The 23,718-nt window shown below is 40.0% G+C and overlaps 1 protein-coding gene and 1 long non-coding RNA gene across 4 annotated transcripts in view; one reads left to right on the top strand and one right to left on the bottom strand.

Annotated features, from left to right (window-relative positions):
* Positions 1-23,718, top strand: part of uacab (uveal autoantigen with coiled-coil domains and ankyrin repeats b) — a 91,401-nt gene that overhangs the window by 1,900 nt on the left and 65,783 nt on the right. The gene's annotated exons all lie outside the window — the stretch shown is intronic.
* The window catches only part of LOC133543068 (uncharacterized), a 32,827-nt gene continuing 12,824 nt past the window's right edge, over positions 3,716-23,718 (bottom strand). Inside the window, exons 2-3 of the long non-coding RNA XR_009804294.1 lie at positions 19,930-20,075; positions 3,716-4,074 (exon numbers count right to left, since the gene is read on the bottom strand). This is a non-coding gene — a long non-coding RNA (uncharacterized LOC133543068). The remainder of the gene's footprint in view (positions 4,075-19,929; positions 20,076-23,718) is intronic.

Raw genomic sequence — 23,718 nt, 5'->3', positions numbered from 1 at the left:
AATTCAAGGGAATACGGTAGTTCATTATGGAAGCTGCTCTTTGTCACAAACTTCAATCCTGGCCTTGTCCGGGTCCGACCATGTTAGCTTCGCCCCACTAATACACATACAAGCAACAAAAGATAACAACATGTTACTAAAGTGTTGTACGACGCTAATAATAATATCCATCCATCCATCTACTTCCGCTTATTCGAGGTCGGGTCGCGGGGGCAGCAGCCCAAGCAGGGAAACCCAGACTTCCCTCTCCCCAGTCACTTTGTCCAGCTCATCCCGGGGCGTTCCCAGGCCAGCCTTCATTTCAAAAGAATATAGCAACCATTATAGAATAATTTTTTAAATCCTTAAAGGGGTCATATAAGGATTTTTCTACATTTTAAACAGTTGTGGTCTACATCAGTGTTTTTCAACCACTGTGCCGCGGCACAATAGTGTGCCGTGAGATACAGTTGTGCAGTCGGGGATTTTGTAATTTCACCTCCATCCATTCATTGTCTACCGATTAGTCCCTTCAGGCGGTGGGCACTGGAGCCTATCTCAGCTACAATCGGGCGGAAGGCGGTGTTTACCTTGGACAAGAGAGAGAGACAATCACATTTGGAATCATTTTTGCAGAAGGCCTTAATGCTTAGACGTGTCTGAAGGGTTGGGAATCTCCTTAAGTTATAGGATAGGAAATATCAGATCCGTAATTCCACTGGTTTTGGAACCCGATATCGATACAGGATTGGATCAGCCCCATTCCTATTTGATTACTCGCTAAATACAGCGACAATTCCACTAAGTTGGCAACACTGATGATTCTTGCTATATCGTCTTTTTCTCTGGCAAAGTAGGTGTGTAAGAAGTATATTAAGATGCCGAGTTACTATGGATTCTGCCACCTCCTGTACATAATTCGAACAACATTTAAAGACATTCCCGTCATAATGTGTTTGTGAGCAAGTTTAGACAGGTAGTCCCAAATCTGGGGGTCCAAATGTATGGGAAACACTGCTAGTCTACATGCAGTAAATCAAACACTATTAAAGATGAACAGCATGGGATGATTGATTTTTTTTTCCCCCTCTAAAGTGGATTTTTCTACCGGTTAAAACCCTGTCTTGGCCACTGTGTAAAATAAATTCTACCAGTTCAACCGTGCTTGGTCTTTAAAACTCTGCACAGCTCAAGACGGAGTGGCTGCTTGGCACTGTTGTCAGCTCCCAGCAATTACCATGACAAAAGGCACGAAGCCAAGTGATCTGTGTGTGGTAAACTATCTAGCCTCTGCATGTGGACTAAAAAAAGCCTTTCACGGTTGAAGCCCAATTGTATTCACACTAGAGGTTTTTCCCCCTTTTTTGCCGTGATTCCCAGGGAGGATTTAAGCGTTCTTCTGCCCTGCAGCGTGTTTGTTCTGATACTTAAAAAAACCTGTTTGTCTCAAACAAAGTTTTGTTGAGGAAGAATGTGTGACATTTACTGATTTTTATGTTGCGATTTCATTTGTTTTTACCTCTGCTGGGAGACAGCAAAATTAGCAGAGGCATTCTAGATCAGGGATGTCAAACTGGTTTTCATTGAGGGCCACATCACAGTTATGGCTGCCATCAGAGGGCCGCTTATAACAACAGTGAATAATGTATGAATTTGCCTCTGGATTTCATTATTAATTGTATCAATTGTTTTAAACAAATTATATTTACACTTTTTTACTGTAAAATAGTGTTTTTTTTTAACAATATTTTACGGTAAATACCGCTGTTTTGTTTTTTTTTTGACGGAAAAAGCTGGCAGCTTAGTTGCCAGAATTGTGGTGTTAAATTTACATTGTGAGTTTTGTTGATGTTAACTGCCAGCTAATCGATGCTAACATGCTACGCTAATCGATGCTAACATGCTATTTAGCTAAAGCAGACATGGCACAGAGATGTATGGATAACCTGCAGATGCATTTGCAACTATATTACGTTTACTTCCACCCACATTTAATGCGAAAAAAACACTTACCAATCGAAGGATTTAAGTTGCTCCAGTGTCACGAGATGCGAAAGTCCTGATCGTTTGGTCCGCACATTTTACCGGCGATGCTAACGCAGCTATTCGGCCATGCCGAGGCTATGAATAGCGTCAATAGCTATTCGCTCAATAGCTTCAGTTTCTTCTTCAATACTTTCATACTCCAACCATCCGTTTCAATACATGCGTAATCTGTTAAATCGCTTAAGTCGCTGAAATCCGAGTCTGAATCCGAGCTAATGTCGCTATATCTTGCTGTGGTATCTGCCATTGTTTGTTTACATTGGCAGCACTGTATGACGTCACAGGGAAATGGATAGTCGCATCGCAAATCGCGAAAATCAAGCACTTTAAAGCTTTTTTTAGGGATATTCGGGGACCGGTAAAATTTTGAAAAAAACTTCAAAAAATACAACAAGCCACTGGGAACTGATTTTTATTGTTTTTAACCCTTTAGAAATTGTGATAATGTTCCCCTTTAAGCTGCGTGCATTACATTACTGGCGTGTCTCACTCCTTTTCGTCTGTCCTTCTCACAGAAACGTAAAATAAGCCCGCATTCTTACATACGTCACACGCTCTCGCCGAGAGCTAACGTTAGCATGGCTAACGTTAGCTGAGGCAGGTCGAGTTGCTTTTAGCTGCAGGCATTACACAGCAGGCGTTTCTCTCACTCCTCGTCTCTCATTCTGACAAATACGGAAAACAAGCCCGCCTTCTTACATACGTCACATACTCTCGCGAGTCTAGCGTCATAGCTTCTCGCCGATCAGAGAGAGAGAGAGATGGTGCGAAACTTATCACAAATGGAGGAAGAACAATAAATGCCCAAAATAAAGAGCAGGGGGTCCATCATCTGGCGGTGGTTTGGCTCCAAGTGGGAAGATATTCAGCAGACAACAGCAATATGCTGTTCAATGTATATACTATGATGATTAACCTGTGTGATGACTGTATTATGCTGATAGTATATATTTGTACCATGAATTGATTAACGTGGACCCCGACATAAACAAGTTGAAAAACTTATACGGGTGTTACCCTTTAGTGGTCAATTGTACGGAATATGACCTTTACTGTGCAATCTACTAATAAAAGTATCAATCAATCAATGCAAAGTATGCAGCGGAAGTGTTACTACAAAAAGGTACCAACACTATTAATTTGTTCTTTCATTTAAAAAGTCACCCTTGACAGAATGAAGAGTATTTAATAAATACAGTTTTGGTCAATTGACTTAGTTGTGATTTCCCTCTCTGCATGAAAGTTTAAAAGTAGCATATATTAATGCAGTATGAAGAAGAATGTTTTCATGTAGACACATCGAATCATCATACTGCTGTGATTATATGCATCAAGTGTTCATTCAAGGCCAAGGCAAAATATTGTGATATATATCGTATATCGCAATATGGCATAAAAATATCGCGATTTTAATAAAAGCCAATATCGCCCAGGCGTAATTGACAGTATATGCTGTAAAAAACAACATAAAATGTATTGTCATTTTTATTAATTTGATGAGTAGTTTGCTGTAAAGTTAAGTATTTTTATTTAGACAAAAACATGTTTGGAAAGTATGATAAAATACTGTAATACTTTTTGAAGAAATGGATACTATTAAAGTTTAAAAGGTATGCAATTTCAAGCAGTACATATATTTTCTGTCAAAATGAAAAAAATCCATTACTATCAGTGAGAAAAAGTACTTTATTGACACATATAATTTCCAGGTGTTTGCAGGCAAGATACGATTATGTTGTGGGCGAGATCTGGCCCCCGGGCCTTGAGTTTGACACCTGTGTTCTCGATATTAGTTAAGTGTGAGGTGAATTATATAAATATGGCACTTTTTTTTAGGGACTCAAAGCGCTTTACATAATGAAACCCATTATCTTCATCTTTAAACTATATTTAAACCAGTGTGGGTGGCACGGAGAGCAGGTGGGTAGAGTGTCTTGCCCAAGGACACAACGACAGCGACTGGGATGGCAAGAGCAGGAACGGAACTTGAACCCTCAAGTTACTGGCGTGGCCGGCGGCTGCTCTGCCAACCGAGCTACGTACAAGCAACTGTAATTGAAAAGAAGTAAAACATCATTCATTAGACTTTATCATTATATCCTGTAGAGCAAGCGTGTCCAAAGTGTGGCACTTTGTCAAAATAAATTCAGGAAAGAATAAAAAATGAGAAAAGGACACAATATAACGAGAAATTATCTAAATGTTGACTCTAATAAAGCTAATAATAATATGTTTTGCCACCGATACCACAAGGCTGTTATGAAGTAACAATTACTGGTATTAATGATAAAACATGTTAAAATTCCAGACACTTATTATTACCGTTTCCTACTCTAATTATCTTAAAACCGTGATCGATTACCGTACTTTGATAGACTCTCAGCATGGTTATTTATCGGTAATAGCGACAGTAGCAAGCTAAAAATATATATTTTAAAAAATGTATTAAAAATATATACAGGTATACATTCATTTAGAATATTGTAAGAATCACAATGTTTTTATTAAAAAATATACATCGTGTTTTTTGAGCACATTCAAATATACCATGATGGTAACAATGGTCCCATATTTTGGTATTATAATGTTATTTTGTTGCATTCCTAACAATGTTTTGTCTTTAAAGCTACATAACAATTATAATGACTCCCTCATCCTTTTGATTTATTTTCAATGTGGGACCCTCTACAGCAGGGGTCTCGAACTCAATTTACCTGGGGGCCACTGGATGCAGAAACTGGGTGAGGCTGGTCCGCAAGAAAAGATTTCTTAAAAAAATCTAACATTCACTTTTTAATGAATTCACCTTTGATTGGCTTTCCCGCCCTAGCAACATACTTGCCAACTCTCACGATCTTTCCGGGAAATACCCGGACATCAGTGTTCCTCCCGACAATCTCCCGGAGTAATCATTCTCCCGGTTTTCACCCTTACAACAATATTAAGGGCGTGCCGTAATGGCACCACCTTTAGCGTCTTCTACAACCTGCCGTCTTGTCTGCTTTTCCACCATACAAACAGTGTGCCGGCCCAGTCACATATCGTATGAGGCTTCTGCAGACCCACAGAATTGACTGCAAGACATACTTGATCAACAGCCATACATGTCACACTGAGGGTGGCTGTATAAAACACTTTATCACTGTTACAAATATGTGCCACACTGTGAACCCACACCAAACAAAGATTGACAAACATATTTTTGGAGAACATCCGTACCGTAACACAACATAAACACAACAGAACATATACCCAGAATTCAATGCAGCCCTAACAATTCCAGGCTACAATAGGGGGCGGGGTGTATATTGTAGCCCGGAAGAGTTAGGACTGCTTGGGATTGTGGGTATTTGTTCTGTTGTGTTTATGTTGTGTTACGGTGCAGATGTTCTCCCAAAATGTGTTTGTCATTTTTGTTTGGTGTGGGTTCACAGTGTGGCACATATTTGTAACAGTGTTAAAGTTGTTTATACTGCCACCCTCAGTGTGACCTGTATGGCTGTTGATCAATTTTGTCTTGCAGTCGCTTACTGCGTCTACAGAAGTCAAATACAATATTAGGTTGGGTTGCCACGATATTTGTACTGGTGGTAGAGAACCCCAAAGACTGTGCCCCTACGGTGCCCCCTTAATATTGTTGTTGGGGTGAAATCCGGGAGAATGATTACCCCCAGAAGGGCACTGAAAATTAGGAGTCTCCCGGAAAAAACGAGGGTATACAAGCATGACACCGTAAAGCGCCATTCATATAAAACTCGCTGGCCGCATCAACATAAAATTTTCACATCAAGGTGCGGGCCACAAAATAACGTCTAGCGGGCCGCGTGTTTGAGACCTCTGCTCTATAGTATTTGGACACCTTTGCTGTTGACATGTAATGCAAAGCTTTTGTTGTTAATCAAACATAAATAATCTAGATAGACAGTATTATTGTAAATGTTTCCATTGGAGGTAACTAGAGGCTTGGAGATATGGACAAAAATCATGTTATTTTTTTCACATCAGTTGATAGTAAAGCTGTGGTGATTCGTTGACTTCTTCAATGATGTACAGTAAAGGCCAAAAAAAAAAGTGAAATAACTTAAAACATGCTTTATATTCTAGTTTCTTCAAAATAGCCACTGATTACTGATGTGCACATTCTTGGCATTATTTTGATGAGCTTTAAGAGGTAGTCACCTGAAAGGGTTTTTACTTCACAGGTGTCATAGTTTTGATGTTTTCAGCGACAATCTACTATATAGTCATGAAAATAAAGAAAACTCATCAAAATGAGAAGGTGTGTCCAAACTTTTGGCCTGTACTGTAAATATATTGATTTACAGGTTTTGCATCGAGGAAACATGGCAGCGCACTGAGAAAACGAGTAGTGCTCCAATTGATCGGCCACCTATCAGCAGCTAACTGTAGCCATGTGTACATGGGCAAAATGTATTTAATCAGATCATAATTCGCAAGGCTGTAGGCCTAGCTTTTTCACTTGTAATACTCGGGCTAAACATTTTTTAAAAAGTAGTAACATAAATGTTTTTGTAGCACAGAAAAAATGTAGTAGCAATATAAAATTATATGAAATATCACAATTTCAATATTTACAATCAAAATACGTGCACATGTGCCCTCATACATATAAAGACTATGCTATCATAAGGCTTCCTGTAATGCTCAAATAAACACAAAGAACAACCCTAAATTGTGCTAGCATTGTCGCTAACACAAGTGTAGGGCTGGGCAATATGGGTCCAAACTCATATAGCGTTAGAGTTAGGCCCCTAAACTGACCCATAAATGGAAATATCCGTTGATGTAACTAAACATGATTTGATTTAGATTTTCGGGACTGATTGGGATCCGCAATACAAAAAAAATAAGGTACCAACAAATAAGAAAAATCGGTTTTGCATAATCGGATCCTAACTTAAGATGTGTTTCGAGATAAGAAAAAAGCCTTGAAATTAATATAATAAAAGTCAAATATAATCTCCAATCGTATTTAAAAAAACATTTAGCTATGCTCAATTATTCAGCTAATAAAAACACAAATGAATAAAATGTGAAATAAAGTGCCCTGGTTAAAGAGGACATGTTTAAATGTCAGCAGAAATATGAAAATAATTGACCTATAACAATGGTGTTTTTGTAAGTAAACATTATAGGATACAAACACAAAGATGTTAGCCAGGAACACCAAACTGCCAACTGCTTCATGATGCTGTGTGACAGGCTGTGTTCTGAAAATGACTGCAACCGTGCAGTGCAGTTTGTGTCAAGTTATAAGGTGGTGAAAAAAACGTTGCCTTTTACTGACCAGGTCCTCCAACTAAAAACTTGTTTTCTTGCATATTGCAAGACTTTACAACAAGTCCTGCTACGAAAGACCTGCTCCCTTCTGTGCATGGCGCCTGGCGCAGGAGGGAGACACAGAAACACACACTCACATGCACAGCTGTCAGCAGTGACACCTCCGCTGCGTCAGTCAATTCTCCATTTGGTTAACCGTTATGGTTTATGTGTATTTCAAACATGTTATACAGATGAGTGAGCATTTTACTCTAGTTGGATCAAATTTGGATGGATTTATTTTAGCAGCAAAACGCTACTTAGGGGTAAAAAACTATTTGCAGGCATGCTTTTTTTTCCCGTTACATCCATCCATCCATCATCTTCCGCTTATCCGAGATCGGGTCGTGGGGGCAACAGCCTAATAAGCAGGGAAACCCAGACTTCCCTCTCCCCAGCCACTTCGTCTAGCTCTTCCTGGGGGATCCCGAGGCGTTCCCAGGCCAGCCGGGAGACATAGTCTTCCCAACGTGTCCTGGGTCTTCCCCGTGGCCTCCTACTGGTTGGACGTGCCCTAAACACCTCCCTAGGGAGGCGTTCGGGTGGAATCCTGACCAGATGCCCGAACCACCTCATCTGGCTCCTCTCTGTGAAAGAGCAGCGGCTTTACTTTGAGTCCCTCCCGGATGGCAGAACTTCTCACCCTATCTCTAAGGGAGAACCCCGCCACACGGCGGAGGAAACTCATTTCGGCCGCTTGTACCCGTGATCTTATCCTTTCGGTCATGACCCAAAGCTCATTACCATAGGTGAGGATGGGAACGTAGATCGACCGGTAAATTGAGAGCTTTGCTTTCCGGCTCAGCTCCTTCTTCACCACAACGGATCGGTACAATGTCCGCATTACTGAAGACGCCGCACCGATCCGCCTGTCGATCTCACGATCCACTCTTCCCCCACTCGTGAACAAGACTCCTAGGTACTTGAACTCCTCCACTTGGGGCAGGGTCTCCTCCCCAACCCGGAGATGGCATTCCACCCTTTTCCGGGCGAGAACCATGGACTCGGACTTGGAGGTGCTGATTCTCATTTCGGTCGCTTCACACTTTTTTTTCCCGTTACACGCACAACTTATTTTTTGTCACAAATGTGACTAAATTGCTCGGATTGTACAGCTCTGATTTGGATTATAGTGTTACTTTGTATATGATTATGACAAGCATTTTCTTGCCGCACACCTTAAATCGGAATACTTGATTTGACATGCGTAGCACACACCGTGAAGAGAAGTAGAAAAAGAAGAATCAGTGACTTCTGTAAACAAACATGGCTCTCCCACGCTTAGGTCGCATTTATCCAACCAGAACGTCATCAAAAAGTGATAGACTATCGCCAAAATAGACTGTTATAAAAAAATTGTTGACCACTAAGCAGAAAACCGGTAAAAAAATAATGTTTTAGCAAGTCACGTAAAAGTGCAACCACTCCGGTTTCTGACTGCTCACCCACAAACACGCTCTTCAAGCAGACATCAAAGCCAAATATCCGGTAAACCTGCAAGTGCATTCTTAATCTTCTACAATCAATAACTTGGTTCAGAACATTTTGAATTTGATTGCACACAATATTTGAAATTGCCATAGAGGCGCCAATACTTCGTTGAAGCTATGTTAACTTCGGTAAGCCCTGCAGTGCGTGCAACATCATCACGTCATGTCCGCATGCGGGTCAGATTGCATTCACATTAGAAATCGAATTCTTCTCATAATGTTAAAGTTATAGTTGTAGTCCCAACGATCATCACACACTAAGTGTGGTGAAATGTGTCCTCTGCATTTAACCCATCCCCATTTTCACCCACTGGGAGTTGAGGGGAGCACTGAGCAGCAGCCTGTGCCGTGCTCGGGAATCATTTGATGATTTAACCCCCAATTCCAACCTTTGATGCTGAGTGCCAAGCAGGGAGGTAATGGGTCCCATTTTTATAGTCTTTGGTATGATTTGGCCGGGGTTTGAACTCACAACCTTGTAGTCTCAGGGCGAAAACTCTAACTGCAAGACCACTGAGCTGGTGGTAATGTGAATGGCCACTAAAAATATCGTATTTGACAAAAGTCCGAATTGGACATCCGACCCTGCAGTGTGATCGTAGCCTATACTTACAGCTAATTCTAAGCGATGTAGACGAGAAAAACCTGATTCCCACACCTGCAAATAAGTCCGTTTTGATTGCTCCGCAGTCCGTGCTTCTGGAAAAGTGTCAGCTGGAGGACAGCCATGCCAACTCCTCAGTGAGAAAAGTAGCTATGGTTATACTAAAGATCACAGGAATATGAATAACACACAGTTTGCATTTATTTAGAAATGTTTTGAAAAATGAAAATTGGGTAAAAAATGTCCTCAATCTGTTCAGATGTACAAAAACAGTGATTTATTTTTTTTTCTGATAAAGCTAGAGAAACACTCTTTCCTGTGTGTTCATGCGCTATTTAACAGCTATTTAATAACACCTTCTACCCATTTACGACTTAACAACTACAAGGGATTCTACTTAAAACCACTTTGAAAATGAATACTTTGTCTTGTTTCTCTTGTTTTAACTTTCAGTTATTGCAAATATAAACACAAAAGACATACTGATTTGAAGATAGTCCATGTATTTCAAGTCGGATGCAGAAACAGACTTTGCCCAAACAATTTTCCCACAGATTTGAAATTAAATTGCAAACTTCATTCTTCCATATAAATAGGTGTCATTTTCACCAAATATTTCTATTGTTTGAGCAATTTTTTTCCTCTCTAGATTAGATTAAAGCAAGTGTTGATGAAACACTATGGACACAAGCAAAGTGACTATAATGACTTGGGTCAAAGGTAAAATTAGTAACGGTTTTATGACACCCTCTAACAGGATTTGCAAACCAGATTCACATAGATTTTTTATGTTTTATTTTATGGCTTTTTGTTATCCCTTTTGTTTAATGTAAGGTACAATTCTCTGTCACCAATCTATCCCAACAAAGTAGTGACTGTAAAATGGCGTGGTTTAGGTTGGATATTTTGGAACTATATGGAAATGCAGTTACATGTATACAGTTATTAGAGGTGGGAATCTTTGGGCACCTCACGATTGGATTACGATTCGGGAGCTATTGTTCTATTAAAAATTGATTATCAATGCATCTTTAATTTATGTATTTTAATGCAGTTTTACATTTCTTTTCATTTCACTAAATAAGTGTTTATCACTTGCAACTTTAAAAAAACTATTCATTTGAAATAAGAAATAGTAAAAAAATGTCCACATTTATTAGATTAATGAAAATGTGTGCAAAACTGGACCATAAGTGCCCGATATTAAAGGAGCTAGTTGGATCGCTCGGTGAGATTGCTGCTGTCAGCCACATTTTAGAACTGTCTGCATTACTTTATTTAAAATAAATAAATCGATTATCGACGTTTACCAATCAATTCTGTAATCGTCAATGTCCGAAATTGCGACACATCTAAATATCAAATAAAAATGTATGTATGTATGAATGGACTAAAAAATGCACCAATGCTTGCCATTTTTACCAATACACTTATGTGGAGAACATATTTAATAAATGTTTTGTTGGAGTCAAAAGAATCAATCAATTTAATTAGGTTGTACCCCGTCACATTCTATGTGATTTATCAAAAAGCTACAAGTATGCGGTGCATGTTCTCTGTCTGTTGTCTGGTAAGTTTTATTTTGCTTTCTGGAATTGAAGCTGAATGCAGTTCTGTCATCTGCAAACATTAACTTGAGGTATTTTGTGATTTTACTGATGTTGTTTATGTTTTAATAATTTCGGGTCCCAGAACTGACACCTTGGGTACACCACAAGACACTTCCAAACTCTCTGTGTGATCTCTGAGCCTCACACATTGCTTTTTATTGGTTTTGTAGCTTTTCACCCAGTTCAAAACCACACCCCGCCCAAACGGTGTATTGTTCTAATTTGTTGATCAGGATGTTGTGATTGATTGTATCACATGCTTTTGACAGCTCCATAAATACTGCTGCTGCACATTGTTTACGATCTATTGCAAAAGTAATTCCTTCAGTTATTTCAATTAGTGCCATCGATGTTGATATTTTATCTTAGGGGTGTAACTGTACACAAAAATTTCGGTTCGGTACGTACCTCGGTTTAGAGGTCACGGTTCGGTTCATTTTCGGTACAGTAAGAAAACAACAAAATATACATTTTTTGGTTATTTATTTACCAAATTTGTAAACAATGGCTCTATCCTTCTAACATTGGGAACATTATATTCTGCCCACGTTAATCAACATTAAACTGCCTCAACTTGTTGATCAGATTAAATAAAATGACAAAACCTTTTTTCTACATATAAAAAGTGCAACATTAAACAGTTTCAAGTCAACTCATCATGCTGAATTTATTACAGCATTTGGGAAGCCTGTAGTTGATTTGTATTATGTAAATGTTATATTTTTATCAACATGTGATAGCAGGGACCTTGCCATTCAAACTAGGCTGCTACATTACTAATGATTAATGTAATTATAGCTGAAAAAAATAGTACAACAACAATAGGAGAGGCTATTCATCCCTGAACACCATGGAGAGTTCATGTAGGCTTAATGATGCAGTTACATTATTATATCACTAACACACACACACACACACACACACACACACACACACACACACACACACACACACACACCGCAAAATGAGCTAACGTTACGCTAAAAGTTAATTAGCCTTCACCTCAAGCCGGGACTGCGAGCGAGCTGAGCTGCTGTTTGTTTCTAGAACGTCATCTACAATGTTGACTGGAAGGTGTTTATTATAATTAGGGGAGAGTCCGCTGCTCACCTGCTAAACACATATCTGCTCGACGCTGAAGCGCTGACTTTGCGCTCTGAATACGCACTGCTGATTGGTTGTTACCGCTCTGAATACGCACTGCTGATTGGCTGTTACAGCTATATATGTAACCAATCAGATGGTTGTGTGGGTGGGACAATGCTGGGTGCTGTGTAGTAGACAGAGGCAAAACGGAGCGAAGCAGCTTGTTAAGACTTTAGCTTAGGTGGCTACTTTATATGTTCGTGTGGAAACTCTAACCGAACTGGAACCCCCGTACCGAAACGGTTCAATACAAATACACGTACCGTTACACCCCTATATTTTCTATGTATTCATATTGGCTAGCTGAGAGTAATTTTGAACGTGTTTATACATTTGTCAAATATGTTTTATATATATGATGTATATTTTTTTATATATAATAACATTTATGACATTTATATACTTTTTCAAGAATTTAGGAGAATTTTGGGAGTAATATAACTGGTCTGTTACTAGTGAATTGATGATTATGTCCTATCATGTAGATTGGTATTACTTTAGCTATTTTCAATTTTTTCTATAATGCGTTTTTCTTTTTACTAGTATTCTGCAATGCTTTTGTCATCCACTCTTCGAGCCATTCAGCTGCTGACACAGAAGCTAGCTTATGGCTAATGTTGTGTTTGCTCTTACAATAACAATGTCGCTACAGCTTGCTTATTATTATATAGGTTATGAAATGTAAATGAAGTATTGTTGCCGGTTTTTGATGCATTTTTAAAGCGATTTAGAGGCAGAATGATTTGCTCCCACCCATGGCTGGCCACCTAGAACGAGTGGATTATTACAAATTAAAATGCTAAAAACCCCCAGAACATATGTGTTCTTGTCACTCATAATGATTGTGAATGATAGACAAATCATTCTAAAAGGTGAAGTTCCCTTCTAATGGTTACAGTCTGCTAATAGTTTTACACGCGTATTGGATATGTCATGTTCCCTCAGGCAAATATGCGTGTTGGGAAAGAGTTGAAACCAAGGATAGAGCTTGAAGTGTTATGTCCTCTATTGCAGTGTTTTTATTTAATTTTTTGACCCCTCTGTGGGACAGAAATTCTAAGTGGGCCATACCCCACTGGAATTAATCACTATTGATGATTTTTTATTAATTAATTCATCTGTACAACACACCGTGTGAGTTAGTCTTTACATACCGTACTGTATTTTCTGGACCATAAGGCTCAAGACCGATGAGCGGGTCTATGTAGGTCTTTTTTAATACGAAAGGCGCACTAAAGGGGTCATTTTATGTTTTTTTTTTCTCCATTTAAAACACTTCCTTTATTCAAAGATTTGCATAGATTATGTCTTACAGACAGTCTTAATGTCACTTTCAGACCGTCGCTCCAGGAGGCTCCGTTTTGTGGGCGGTCTTATATAAGTGGCTCACTTTCGACAGCGTCTTCTCCCCGTCATCTTTGTTGTACCGGTGTAGCGTGCAAGGACTGGAGCCAAAGAAGTGTCAAAAGATGGAGCTCACTTGTTTAATGACATTCAGACTTTACTTGAATCAATAACGGAGCAGCATCTCCTCATCCGTGGCCCTCTCGTGCAATTACAATTAAATGTGTCCCGTGAAAAACCTGTCCACTCCGGAGGCAGTGGACAGGTACCGACAGGCCAAGCGGTGTGCAGCTTCAGCGGTCGCGGAGGCAAAAACTCGGACATGGGAGGAGTTCGGGGAAGCCATGGAAAACGACTTCCGGACGGCTTCGAAGCGATTCTGGACCACCGTCCGCCGCCTCAGGAAGGGGAAGCAGTGCACTATCAACACCGTGTATGGTGCGGATGGTGTTCTGCTGACCTCAACTGCGGATGTTGTGGATAGGTGGAAGGAATACTTCGAAGACCTCCTCACCTTCCCACCAACACGTCTTCCTATGAGGAAGCAGTGCCTGGGGAATTTTGTGGTGGACTCTCCTATTTCTGGGGCTGAGGTCGCTGAGGTAGTTAAAAAGCTCCTCGGCGGCAAGGCCCCGGGGGTGGACGAGATCCGCCCGGAGTTCCTTAAGGCTCTGGATGCTGTGGGGCTGTCTTGGTTGACAAGACTTTGCAGCATCGCGTGGACATCGGGGGCGGTACCTCTGGATTGGCAGACCGGGGTGGTGGTTCCTCTCTTTAAGAAGGGGGACCGGAGGGTGTGTTCCAACTATCGTGGGATCACACTCCTCAGCCTTCCCGGTAAGGTTTATTCAGGTGTACTGGAGAGGAGGCTACGTCGGATAGTCGAACCTCGGATTCAGGAGGAACAGTGTGGTTTTCGTCCTGGTCGTGGAACTGTGGACCGGCTCTATACTCTCGGCAGGGTTCTTGAGGGTGCATGGGAGTTTGCCCAACCAGTCTACATGTGCATTGTGGACTTGGAGAAGGCATTGGACCGTGTCCCTCGGGAAGTCCTGTGGGGAGTGCTCAGAGAGTATGGGGTATCGGACTGTCTTATTGTGGCGGTCCGTTCCCTGTACGATCAGTGCCAGAGCTTGGTCCGCATTGCCGGCAGTAAGTCGAACACATTTCCAGTGAGGGTTGGACTCCGCCAAGGCTGTCCTTTGTCACCGATTCTGTTCATAACTTTTATGGACAGAATTTCTAGGCGCAGTCAAGGCGTTGAGGGGTTCCGGTTTGGTAACCGCAGGATTAGGTCTCTGCTCTTTGCAGATGATGTGGTCCTGATGGCTTCATCTGACCGGGATCTTCAGCTCTCGCTGGATCGGTTCGCAGCCGAGTGTGAAGCGACCGGAATGAGAATCAGCACCTCCAAGTCCGAGTCCATGGTTCTCGCCCGGAAAAGGGTGGAATGCCATCTCCGGGTTGGGGAGGAGACCCTGCCCCAAGTGGAGGAGTTCAAGTACCTAGGAGTCTTGTTCACGAGTGAGGGAAGAGTGGATCGTGAGATCGACAGGCGGATCGGTGCAGCGTCTTCAGTAATGCGGACGTTGTACCGATCCGTTGTGGTGAAGAAGGAGCTGAGCCGGAAGGCAAAGCTCTCAATTTACCGGTCGATCTACGTTCCCATCCTCACCTATGGTCATGAGCTTTGGGTCATGTCCGAAAGGATAAGATCACGGGTACAAGCGGCCGAAATGAGTTTCCTCCGCCGTGTGGCGGGTCTCTCCCTTAGAGATAGGGTGAGAAGCTCTGCCATCCGGGAGGGACTCAAAGTAAAGCCGCTGCTCCTTCACATCGAGAGGAGCCAGATGAGGTGGTTCGGGCATCTGGTCAGGATGCCACCCGAACGCCTCCCTAGGGAGGTGTTTAGGGCACGTCCAACCGGTAGGAGGCCACGGGGAAGACCCAGGACACGTTGGGAAGACTACGTCTCCCGGCTGGCCTGGGAACGCCTCGGGATCCCCCGGGAAGAGCTAGACGAAGTGGCTGGGGAGAGGGAAGTCTGGGTTTCCCTGCTTAGGCTGTTGCCCCCGCGACCCGACCTCGGATAAGCGGAAGATGATGGATGGATGGATGGAAAAACCGTCCGACCGGAACTTTCCAATAACTAAAGTTCCGTGGGTGAATTATGTAAACCCACTGCACTTCACTTTCATAGTGAGTCTACTGACAGATATAAGTTACAACTTTACCCTACTTTATATTATAAATGGCAACAGTGGAGGATGAATGCCCCTTAACAAGTAGATAAAAAGAAGAAGCTTGACTACGGTGTCTTTACGGACTACAAAGGCGGACACGCGCACATTTTCAGGACTTATGCAGATCCCGAATACAGATCAGCTAGTACCAGAAGTTAATAAAATAATATTGCGAAACAAAACTCCAGATAATGTCTGCGAAAGGTGCCATTTTGCGGTCCTTATGCACACACCATAATAATACTAGCATGTTGAAGCACAGCACCTCTGACTACGGTAGCCGTAATGCTCCGACCATACATCAAGCGGTGCAGCTTCATAGCTTACCAAAGTCGTACTAAAACATATTGACAGATTTTTGAGCACCGTGTGTAATGTTCTATATTTTTAATACAACATTTAAAGATTTGTTGTTGTTTACTGGCATCATATTGCAGTCTACACGTATCTCTTACGTGTGACTGCCATCTACTGGTCACATTTATCATTATACCATGTACCAAATAAAATAGCTTCAAGTTCGGTAAGCACAGCTAAAATATTTCCATACATTAGGCGCACTGGCTTATAAGGCGCACTGTCGATTTTTGAGAAAATTAAAGGAGTTTAAGTGCGTCTTAATAGTACGAAAAATACGGTAGTCACCTTATTATCAAAGTAGATTGACAAAATGAGCTGAAAGAACATCTGCAACAATTTGTAACATTTAAGAAATACTGCTTAGTCTGTGTGATTTTAAACAACACAGATATGCAAATGATTCACTGGGTTATACATTTGTATAGTCACATTGCAAATGTTTTAAAACCATAAACATTGATCTCTTTTCAGCTTTATCAGCTTGTTCCTTTGCCAAAAAAGCAGTTTTTTGGTGCAAAATCTGCAACAATATTGCTCATATTGAATGTTATCAAAAGGGATGGAATTGCATATTTGCATTTACTTTCCCCGAACATATAGTATATCCAGAATACAATTTTAAAACACCTTCAACCCTGAACCTCACATACAGTGCATCAGTTTGATCATTTTTATTTATGAAACACAATCAACCTGAACTAATTCTTTCCAACTTATTTCAAAGCAATAATCTGTTTTATATGAGCAATGTCCACTTCAATCCAATTTGCCATCACTGTTCCAGATGCACAGAAAATCTCTTACAACATCTAAAAACAAATGATTGTCTTTGTATTTAGTGCCTGCAGTGAGCTTTTTTTGCACCGCACAGCCTTTCAAATCTGGGATTCAAACTTAATCCTGTTACTCTTAACTCTTGCTCAATGTTAAGATGGGGTCTGTTCTTTGTTTTTATTGCAGTAACAATTGAAAAACCCATCTCATAGTGATAGGAGGTGTCTGCATTTCCTTCCGTAGCTCTGGTGAATCTATAGACTGTATGTTTCGTCATGCACCCAGGTCATTTTATTATGATTTCAGTCACGTTTTCCTTGCCGCTGATGACTCTTCCATTTTTATTTTATTTCTGTTACAAATTTCTCCATCTTTCCAACTCTGTTAGCTCTGCACAAATGTGTTCCTGTGTACTTACAATTACTACTGGGTAAAACATGGAAACTGTTGATTAGATTGAGCATTGATTCCACTTAGTTTTGATCTAACCGCCGTAGTATTGGCCATGTACTGAGATGCTTTACTTGGTATAGTTACTGTCAATGTTTTGTATCGATCCACCCACCCTATAGCTTAGCAGTTAACATGGCTTATGGTATCCTCCTATAGTGTGGAATGTAGCAAGTTTAGCTATTCTTCTTCGCCCTCAAGTGATATTGATACTTGGCCACAAGGTGACTAACATTGTGGAAGGGCGTTAGCTGCTGCCTCACTTGCAACAACTCTATATTATGTTGACAACACAGTCGTTCGTTTGTTGCTGTCAAATTTGAGGGACGCAGTTAGAATGTATCAACATGTATTATCACGATATGGTATCACAATAGTATCAAAAAGCTCTATCGCTCGGCATTTATCACATATCGTTCATGTCGAGCAACCCCAATGCTTACATTTAATGTAAGTGGTCAGCTCGCTAACAGCATCAGAACAAAGGTTGGTTTACGGCTGAATGTACTATTGGCTATAGAAGGTGTGGTTGCGTGACAGTCTGTCTTTTTAGGATTAATGTCTGGCTCCATGGGGGCAGCCATGAGGTCATCTCTGCCGTCTCACCCCCGTCTGTGTTCCCATGCTGTGCAGCCAGAAGCGGCATGTTTGAAGCTGTCACTATTTGGATGTGTGTGTTTGTTTTCATATTCTACAAACCCCGTTTCCATATGAGTTGGGAAATTGTGTTAGATGTTAATATAAACGGAATACAATGATTTGCAAATCCTTTTCAACCCATATTCAATTGAATGCACTACAAAGAATAAGATATTTGATGTTCAAACTCATAAACTGTTTTTTTTTTCAAATAATAATTAACTTAGAATTTCATGGCTGCAGCAAGTGCCAAATTAGTTGGGAAAGGGCATGTTCACCACTGTGTTACATCACATTTTCTTTTGACAACACTCAATAAACGTTTGGCAACTGAGGAAACTAATTGTTGAAGCTTTGAAAGTGGAACTCTTTACCATTCTTGCCTGATGTACAGCTTAGGTTGTCTTGTCGTATTTTACGGTTCATAATGCGCCACACATTTTCGATGGGAGACATGTCTGGACTGCAGGTGGGCCAGGAAAGTACCCGCACTCTTTTACTGCAAAGCCACACTGTTGTAACACGTGGCTTGGCATTGTTTTGCTGAAATAAGCAGGGGCGTACATGATAACGTTGCTTCGATGACAACATATGTTGCTCCAAAACCTGTATGGACCTTTCAGCATTATTGGTGCCTTCACAGATGTGTAAGTTACCCATGCCTTGGGCACTAATACACCCCCATACCGTCACAGATGCCGGCTTTTGAACTTTGCGCCTATAACAATCCGGATGGTTATTTTCCTCTTTGATCCGGAGGACACCACGTCCACAGTTTCCAAATATAATTTGAAATCTGGACTCGTCAGACCACTTTTCCACTTTGCATCAGTCAATCTTAGATGAGCTCAGGCCAAGCGAAGCCGGCGGCGTTTCTGAGTGTTGTTGATAAATGGCTTTCGCTTTGCATAGTAGAGTTTTAACTTGCACATACAGATGTAGCGATCAACTGTAGTTACTGACAGTGGTTTTATGAAGTGTTCCTTAGCCCATGTGGTGATATCCTTTACACGCCAACGTCGTTTTTTGAGGCAGTACCGCCTGAGGTATCAAAGGGCCGTAATATCATCGCTTACGTGCAGTGATTTCTCCAAATTCTCTGAACCTTTTGATGATTTTACGGACCATAAATGGTAAAATCCCTAAATTCCTTGCAATAGCTCAATGAGAAATGTTGTTCTAAAACTGTTCGACAATTTGCTTACAAATTGGTGACCCTCGCCCCATCCTTGTTTGTGAATTACTTAGCATTTCATTGAAGCTGGTTTTATACCCAATCATGGCACCCACCTGTTCCCAATTAGCCTGCACACCTGTGGGATATTCCAAATAAGTGTTTGATGAGCATTCCTCGACTTTATCAGTATTTATTGCCACCTTTCCCAACTTCTTTGTCATTTGTTGCTGGCATCAAATTCTAAAGTTAATGATTATTTGCAAAAAAAAAATGTTTATCAGTTTGAACATCAAATATGTTGTCTGTAGCATATTCAACTGAATATGGGTTGAAAATGATTTGCAAATCATTGTATTCCATTTATATTTACATCTAACACAATTTCCCAACTCATATAGAAATGGGGTTTGTAGGTTTTTTTAATCGATTGAAACTTGTATTAGTTTATTGCACCGTACAGTACATATTCCATACAATTGACCACTATATGGTAACACCCGAATAATTTTTTCAACTTGTTTAAGTCTGGGTCCACGTTAATCAATTCATGGTGTATATTGTTTTCTGTCTGAATGTATAAATGCATATATATAGACAATAATGGGGATTGTTGAGGTAGGTTATGCGAGAACGCCCAATTTTATCCACCCATTTTGGGTAGGCTACAGCTAATATCAGCACACACACACACACACACACACACACACACACACACCATAATACTCACATTTTTGTTGTGCATCAGACATGCTGCGCAGAAGGAACACAAAAGATTCTGCTGATGAGCACCATTCAACTGTGACCTGGCCCTGACTCAGCCTCATCTAGCTGTGTTCTGGGTGTTTGCGTCCTATTCCATCTCTGCTGATTAGACTGTCAAACGTAAACACTTTTAGGCCGTTCTCATACTTTGCATGGAAAGGTCACAAAGCAGGTTATCACTTAGTTATGTTCCCGCAACACTATACTCTCATAACTGAAAGTATAAATGGTATTCATTATTAGTAAGGTTTTGTGAAATCATTTGCAGATCATATCAGTATTACTAACCCACTTCCCGTACAGACAAGGTAAATTTCAGTTGAACTTTGTATTCCTTGTGGATATTTTATTGCTTGGAATTTTTATTGTACAGCAGCTTTTTATAGGGTTATATCTGCAGTAATAACTTTGTGTGTGTGTGTGTGTGTCACTCTTTATATTAGCAAAAGTTCTGTAATCCTGGGTGGAGACCTTTCCCACTCAACTGTGCCTTGTTTTGAGTTGGGACAGGTTTGCACATGCTTGTTGTCTGGTGTCACAGGAATGTGGTAACAGGAAATAAATGGCTCTCTCTTCCCTCCCGCAGTTTAAATGACAATCTATGCATTTAATGAATACATTATTTAAACTAGGGTTGTACGGTATACCGGTATTAGTATCGTACCGCGATACTAAGGAATCATTTTCGGTACGATACCGTCTCTGAAACGTACCGGTCCCCCAACCCCCTGAGCCCGCATCGAAGTCACGTCGTGAGATTGCTGGTTTTACAAGCAGAGGCGCATGTTTGGCAGCACAAATCACCTGTGTCGAGAGAAAAGGGAGATGGGATGCATTGTGGCTTAAAAACTAACGATAAAGGTTAAGTTATAACACTGAAACACCCTCAGGAAGAGGTGCATTAAGACATGGCTAGCTAGCTAACAGCTAAAATCCATCCGCAGTCTGCAGTGTTTTAATCCTCACCTCCACGGCGACAAATAAAGTATGTTTCTTACAATTAGGATCCCTGCAGGATGAGGAATAATTAAACATGCTTCACTACACATCGTAGTTCACCGGCGTCAAATTGTAAACGAACACCATTGGTGGATCTATACCTAACATCCACTGTAATGATATCAAGTACAACCACATATCGAGTCGATACTACTACGATTACTTCGATATTTTTTGTCATCACAGCATCTTCTTTCGTTTTTTTTTAATGTATATTACCGTATTTCTTTGACTTGCCGCCGGTGCGCTAATTAATTCAAAACCTCTTCTCACTCCTGCGCTTACCAAAGGCATGCGGTAAAAGTAAGCATGCGCTAATTATTTTAAAACCTCTTCTCATTCCGGCACTTACCAAAGTTATGCAGTAAACATTTGAGTGTGATGTAAGCTTGGACCTTAAATCCTACTTAATAGCTCTTAATCTTCTTCCTTTTATGTGATTTCAAATTACCGGTATTGAAATCAGCCGCCTCCATTTTGAAAATGATGACAGGGGAAGTGTCACTGGTGACATCATGAGTATGACCAGGCGGTAATACTAAGCATGCGCTAGTTATTTTGGGAAGCGAGTTTGACCCGGCAGTACTTCAAGGCAGGCGCATACTATATGCCCTGCGGTAATTCAAGGAAATACGGTATGTTTATAAACTCCAGAAATAAGTCCCTGGACACATGAGGACTTTGAATATGACCAATGTATGATCTTGTAACTACTAGGGGATTGATACCCAAATGCGTAGTGTCATCCAAAACTAATGTAAAGTATCAAACAACAGAATAGTAAGTGATTATTAGATTTTAGCAGAAGTGTAGATAGAACATGTTGAAACAGGAATTAAGCAGATATTAACAGTAAATGAACAAGTAGATTAATAATTATTTTACTACCACTTGTACTTAATAATGTTGACAAAATAGAACCATAAATGACACAATACGTTACTGCATACATCAGCAGATTAAACTAGGAGTCTTTGTTTGTTTACTTACTACTAAAAGACAAGTTGTTTAGTTTGTTCACTATTTTATTTAAGGACAAACTAGCAATAAGAAACATATGTTTAATGTACCCCAACATTTTTTGTTAAAATAAACCCAATAATGCAATTTTTTTGTGATCCCCTTTATTAAGAAAAGTAACGAAAAGTACAGAAATAATTTTAGTACCTGTACCAAAATACTCATTTTGAACGTGATTTCTGTATAGATGTATATATCAATTAGGGCTGTGAATCTTTGGGAACTACACGATTCGATTCTATTCAAAATGATTCTCGATTTCAAAATCAATAAAATTTTAAAAACATTGGTGCCAGTTCTATGATTAACTACATCCCTCCATAAAATAGATAAACAGTTCTGATAAATTGTTATATTACTTAAAAGAAAACTGGGTTTTTTAAAATAAAATTCTACCCAAAAATGTAATAAAGACAAATACCAATAAGGCAACAAGAGAAGTATCACACACTCCTCTTTCCAAAAGTAAATATGTACAACAGATGAATGGCTGGACAGAACAGATTAAAAAAAAATAATTAAAAAAAATCATTTATTTAATCGATTAATGATTGTTACAAATATGAAACGTGTGTTTTTAGTGACCATTGTCTAATATCCAACAAACTTGTACTGTTGGATTACAATAAAACCTTTTCACTGCCATTGTAGAACGTTAAGGATAGTCCTCTTTTAACTTGAATCTTAAATGATGAAATGAAGGCTGTCAAAAACATGTTACTGGTGGTGATTTATCTATTTATGGCAAAATGTCTGAACACATGCACATCATGGCAAGCCACACTTGTCTACACCTTACGTATAGGATCAATAATCTCATTTGATAATAATCAGTTCAAAGAAGCAGTATATTACATTGTTTTTGTTTTTTTAGATCGAGCCATCCATCCATTTTCTGCCGCTTATCCGAGGTCTGGTCGCGGGGGCAGCAGCCTAACCAGAGAAGCCCAGACTTTCCTGTCCTTAGCCACTTAGTCCAAAAATATATCATTTTGTTATCTTTCTGTAAATAAAATTCAGTGAAAATATACATTATTTAGAGTATACATAGTTGCACATTCTGATTAATTATGTTAAGTTAATTTGATGATTGATAAGAATAATGTTGATAAACATACAACAGTGCTATATGAACAGAATGAATGGAAGCTGCTGTCATCATTTCAGTTTCTTTCCTGTCTGCCGATTATCCTGAGTAGTACTTGTCACGTTTCTTAGTAGCACCAATGAGGAAGCATGTTAAATAGTTTCGATTTTACGAGATGCCAGCTTTGACCCCAGTGGGACATCAGAAAAGAATACATGTTTTTGTATGGTACTCCCTCGATTATTGTGGGAATTAGAACCCCGCAAAGTAGGTATTTAGTAGGTAATCGTTCTACCCAACTAAACCTAAATAAATTAACTTATCCGACATGCAATGTACACAAATAATAATAATTAGCACAGCTTATGTTACCAAACCTATTTGACAATCAATGCATGATTGTTACTATCTAAATGTTTTGTTTTTTATTGTGCTAGATAAGTATCTATCGGTGGAAAAACACGAGCTGACTATTATGGATAAATTAATATATATCGGCGAAAATATTTTGTTAACGATATTTGGTTCCAAAGTCAACAAATGGTTGCATCTTACTAGTAACTGTGATTCTAAGCAAGAGCTGTTGTTCACAATGTATTGTTTTCCATGAGAAGGAAAATTTAAGGTTTTCCTGGGACGCATGGAGAG

This window comes from Nerophis ophidion, linkage group LG25 (genome assembly GCF_033978795.1).
Source record: "Nerophis ophidion isolate RoL-2023_Sa linkage group LG25, RoL_Noph_v1.0, whole genome shotgun sequence".
In the NCBI taxonomy this organism is placed as follows: domain Eukaryota; kingdom Metazoa; phylum Chordata; class Actinopteri; order Syngnathiformes; family Syngnathidae; genus Nerophis; species Nerophis ophidion.
Note: the sequence above shows the minus strand (reverse complement) of the source record. Positions and strands in the feature narration are given on the sequence as shown.